The sequence below is a fragment of the Myotis myotis genome, unplaced genomic scaffold (assembly GCF_014108235.1).
Source record: "Myotis myotis isolate mMyoMyo1 unplaced genomic scaffold, mMyoMyo1.p scaffold_m19_p_5, whole genome shotgun sequence".
Classification (NCBI taxonomy): Eukaryota; Metazoa; Chordata; class Mammalia; order Chiroptera; family Vespertilionidae; genus Myotis; species Myotis myotis.
The window spans coordinates 109,767,603-109,773,434 of NW_023416357.1; positions in this window are offsets into that span (position 1 = coordinate 109,767,603).

Here is a 5,832-nt window from a genome sequence, read left to right on the forward strand (position 1 = left end):
CCGCCCCTCAAAAGGCGTGCCCACCTCTGCACGTGCTGCTGTCCTCCCCTTGCAAGACAGCCTGGCAGGTCCTTCTCCTCTAATAAAGCCTGTAGTCCTGGTTTTCGGCCTCTGTCTGATTTTTCAATCACCACTGTTGATGGTACAGCCTGTGAGGGCACCATCTTCACCAAAGGTACTATCTCAAGCTTCAAAAGCTCCTATTCACTGGAACACTTCAAGTCTTTGTCACACTTGTCATGTGGTTACCAGGTATAACTGTTTCTAAAGCTCGTAAAAACTATCATAAAGTCAATTCCCTCAGCTACTTCCCTCCACTCATTTTCTGCAAACAAATCTATAAAAACAACAACACTCTCAACTCCAAAATATCAGCCGCATCTAGGCACACCCTTTCCTTACATAAGGAAAGTTGCTGGAAATACCTGGGTTTTCATCGTCTGAAATATCTACATTTATGTCAATGTGGTGGTTGGGCACTTGCTTTATATTTGCATAAGAACACAGTCAAACCTCAGTTTTCAATTGTCTCCCATCTCAAACAATTTTGTTCTTGACCAAGTTCACACTCAGTTTTCTAACCAAACTTTGGTTTAGACCTGATAATCCTTTCAGGCTGATACCTCAGCATGACCTCTCTCAGGCAACAAACAAAGGAGAGAATGCTTTTTTTTTCTGGTGAAATCAATCATTAGCACAATTTTAAAACATAAAGAGGCCATCAAGAGTGCTAATGTTGCTAAGGACATGAAAGAAACACTGACCACAGGCAACTGAAGAGGTAGAAAAACTTGTTGATTTGGATAAATGTAAAGCAGACAGCATTTCAGAGGCAGTGATATGTGAAAAAGTGAAGATGCCACATCCTGACTTCCTGAAAGACATCCCTGGACCGAGTGTTGAATGTGACTTGTTTAGTAGGGGGTAGTTAGATACATTTAAGTGTCTGTTTGTAAATTAAATAGTATATTCAACTATAGATAAGAAAAGTTAAAACAGGAAATCATTTGGGGGGTTGGAATGGATTAATTCAATTTACATTCTTTCTAATGGGAAAAATGATTTTGTTTTAGAACAAATCTCTTCCAGAACAGCCTTCTGGAATGCATTAAGTTTCAGAACTGAGGTTCCAATGTATAGCTGTCATAAACAAAGGGACAGAAAAAAAAAGAATGAGGTCATAGACTCCAGGTCTGACTCTATTTTTGTGTTTCTGGGCCAATGTTTGGCCTTACAAGAACATGTTTTTGAAGTGCCCACTAGAAGAATAAAGCATCCCAAACTGCTTTCTATGCCTGCACTTCAAAGCTGACCTCCAGTCAGCAATATAATCATTCTGCAAGGTCAATGCAAGCAACACTGACAATAACAAGAGCTATCACCTTTACAAGAACCAGACATTCCCCAGCTTAAGATGAACTCCACATGACCCAACTTATACTCAGCTGCCCTTATAAGTCGCTCATTAGTTTCAAGGAGCCCCAGGACAAATTAGGACAGGGATTTCTCTGGCTTGCTGCTAATACTGACAATTCATGTTGTGGCATAGATTTTAGGTAACTGTGTCCAAGATTTTAGTACAAACCTGAGCAACTTACTGCATCTAAAACTGGGGTCAGGGATGGTGTCAAGGATAACTCAATTAGTTTTGACCAATAAAAACTGTTTATTTTGTACTAGAAGCCTGGTGCATGAAATTCATGCACTGGGGGTGAAGGGTCCCTCAGCCTGGCCTGCGCCCTCTCGCAGTCTGGGAGAGGCTCCCACTACCACTGCTGTGCTCACCAACTGTGAGCCCAGCTTCTGGCTGAGCGGCACTCTCCCTGTGGGAGCGCACTGACCACCAGAGGGCAGCTCCTGCATTGAGCATCTGCCCCCTGGTGGTCAGTGCACATCATAGTGACTGGTCCATTTGCCTATTAGCCTTTTATTATATAGGATAATATGGTTCTTAAGGTACACAATGTGATGTTTTACTATACATGTGCAGTATGAGATGATTTCCAAAATCAAGTTAACACATCTAAAACTTGTTTACCTTTTTTTTTTGCAATGAAAATCCTCTCCAAGATCTACTCTCTTAAAAAATTTCACATATACTACACAGTATTATTAACTACAGTTAACATGTTGTACATCATATCCTGAGAACCTATTCAACTTATAACTGAAAGTTTGTACACTTTGCCAGCATCTCCCTAATTTCCCCAGTCCTTAGCAACTACAATTCAATTCTATGCTTCTGTGAGTTCAACATTTTAAGATTCACGTATAAGTGAGATCGTAAGAATTTGTCTTTCTATGTCTGGCTTATTTTACTTAGCATAATGTCCTCTGGGCATATACACATTGTCACAAATGGCAGGATTTCCTTCATTTTATGGCCAAATAATCACATTTTCTTTATGCATTCATCTTTTAAGATACTTTGGTTGTTTCCCTATCTTGGCTAATTCTGAATAATGCTGCAACAAATACGGGAGTGCAGATATGTCTTCAAGAACTGATTTCATTTTCTTTGAATACATAACCAGAGGTAGGATTGTTTAGTCATATGGTAGGTAGGTCTATTGTTAATTTTTTTTTTTTGAATTTCCATATTGTTTTCTATAATGCCTGTACTAACAGTGTTCAAGAGTCCCTTCTCTCCACACCTTTGTCAACACTTCTTGTTTTTTTATAATAGCCATTCTTAGAGGTATGAGATGATAGCTTATTGTGGTTTTGATTTTCATTCCCCTTGATAATTAGTTATGGTGAGCATCTTTTCATATACCTGTTGGCCATTTGTATGTCTTCTTTGGAGAAATGTATATTCTGGTTATTTGCCTAATTTTTCATCAGGTTGTTTGTGTTTTGCTACTTAGTTGTAAGAGTTCCTTATATATGCTGAACACTAACCCCTTATCAAATATAAGGTTACAAATACAATGTTCTTCCATTTCATAGGTTGCCTTTAATTCTGTTGATTATTGCCTTTGCTGTACAGAAGCTCTGTAGTTTAATGTATTCCAACCTGCTTATTTTTGCTTTTGTTGCCCGTATCACATATCCAATGACATTTCTGGTGTCATATCCAAAAATTATTGCCATGGAGTTTTTTTCTGTGCTGTCTTCTAGAAGTTCTATGCTGTCAGATATCACATTTAAGTCTTGAATCCATTTTGAGTTAACTTTTGTGTGTAATATAAGGTCCAATTTCATTCTTTTGCATATGGACATCCAATTTTCCCCACTGTGTATTCTTTGCACTCCTGTTAAGATTCAGTTGACCATGTACACTTTGTGTTCTCCTTTCTTTTCCATTGATCTATGTGTCTGTTTTCATAAAAGTACCAAGCTACTCCCATTACTAGAGCTTTGTAGTATAGTGAGAAGTGTCATGCCTCCAGCTTTGTTTTTTCTGCTCAAGATTGCATTGTTTATTCAAGGTCTTTGTAGTTCCATATGAATTGTAGAATTTTTTTTTACTTTAATAAAAAATGTTACTGGGATTGAGAAGTAGTTTGGTAGTCACAAAATAGTCATGGGGATGTAAAGTACAGCCTAGAAAATACAATCAATAACCTATATATATAAAAGCCTAATATGCTAATTATCCCTCCGACTGTTCAGCCGTTGGACCAGTCGCTATGATGTGCACTGACCACCAGGGAGTAAACACTCTGACTGGTAAGTTAACTTGCTGCTGGGGCCTGGCTGATGGGGACTAGGTGAGGTGAGCCAAACATGCTTTGGAACCCTCCCATAGTCCCTCCCCAGCCCTGACTGTGCACTGGTGGGGTCTCTTGGCCTGGCCTGCACCCTCTTGCAATTCAGAACCCCTGAGGGAATGTTGGAGAGCCAGTTTGGGCCCGATCCGTGCAGGCCAGGCCTCTAGTATTGTAATAACTATGTATGACGCCAGTTGAAGATTGGAAATATCAGGGAAAATACTTTGTAAAGTGTATGCTTGTCTAATCACTAAGCTGTACACCTGAAACTAATCTATACTAATAGAAAGGTAATGTGCTAATTAGACCAGACATCCTTCCAGGCAAAGCCATAGTGGCTGTGAGGGCTGAGGGCTGGCGGAGCGGGAGAGGCAGTGGCACGGGAGAGGTGGCGGTGCAAGAGAGGCAGTGCCATGGTCCCGTTAACAGAGGCAATGAGGGAAATGCCTTAGCGCAGGCCAGTCCAGCGCTGTGGCCCCTTCCACACAGTCAGTGGGAGAGGGGGCTGCATGGTCCCGGTCCCAGTGCTGCCCCTTCTACAGAGGCAACCACAGAGGCAGCGGAGCGGGCCTGGTCCCAGTGCCATGGGTCCACAGAGACTGGATGGGGTGCAACCTGCTGTGCCTCAACCTCCCACAACCCCTCCCACGGCCAGCCTGGCCCCAGAGTGCCCCCCACCCACCAGTGGGAAGGGGGCAGGACCAGCGCTAAAAAGTGAGGGCTAAGGGCTGACAGCCACAGTGGTGGTTGCGAGGGCTGAGGGCCAGCAGCTGCAGTGGCAAGCAGCAGCACCTTCCCCTGATCGGTCCAGTTGCCTCCCACAAAGGGAATGGGCCTAAGCCATCAGTAGGACATACCCTAAGGGCTCCCAGACTGTGAGAGGGAGCAGGCCGGGCTGAGGGACGCCCTCCCCGGTGCATAAATTTTCATGCACCAGGCCTCTAGTATAAAATAATAATATTTAATGTAAGAAAATAAAAATAATGGAAATATCAAAGAAGGAAGAGGAGAAGGAGGAGGATGTCATTTGGATTTGAGAGGGATTGCATTGAATCTGTAGATCATCTTTGGTACTTTGGACATTTTTAAATTATTGGATTCATTATAAAGTGTCTTGCAGAATGTCTTTTTGCATTGAGAGAGAAGGGGATCTATTAGCTTCATTAACTTGGATGTCCAAGCATCTCCCCCAGTTAAGAAATTAATGGTCTCAGCACTCAATTTGCTGCCACCTCTCCCGCCCCCCCCTCCTAAGCCTGTCCCCAGATTCCACTCATCCGCACCTTCTCCCTCTCTTAAGCACAGAAGGGGTAGTAATAGCCCTACTTTATACATCTCTTACGGAGCTTTAGGAAATCATGCAAATTAAAATAACACACACTTGAGAAGTTGGGAAGATGGCGGTGATATAGGCAGACACGTCCCAGGTCTTGTCCCGGAGCAGATGGAGTAAGCAGCTGAAACTAATAACACCCACCCCGAATTGGCGAAATTACTCAGCTGGTGAGATGGTTTGTAGCCGGGAAGGGCAGAGCACCACTGGAAAGTGCCTGGTACGTTGTGCCTTGTTGTGTTGTATTATGTGCCCTTAAATCAATGCAGCAGATCCAAGCAACAGCAGCCTCCTTATCACCACACCTGCTGAGGAACAGCAGCTGTACATGAAGCCTCCTCCCAACAGCCAGAAGAGCCACCAAAGCTGTGAATAGCACCCACCAGAGGAGCTGCTGCCAACTGAGGAGCAGCTGCTACCACAACCACCCGAGGAGCAACCACAGTCCAAGGAGCCATGGCCACCCAGGGAGCAGCCACTGAATGACTCAACATCTAGATATGTCAGTGAGATCAAACATGGGTAGACAAAGAAACCCCCAAAGGAAAGAAAAGGAGGACTCGCCAGAAAAGCAGCTAAGTGATACAGAGGCATGCAACATGACAGAAAAAGAATTCAGAATAAGGGTCCTAGAGTGCATAAACCGGATGGAGGAAAAAATCAACAACATATACAAGAAGCAAGAAGAAACAGGTGAAAAAATCAACAACTAAAGTAAGACCCAAGAAGAAATGAAGAGCGATATAGCTGCAATAAAAACCACCATTGAAAGTATCAACAGTAGAT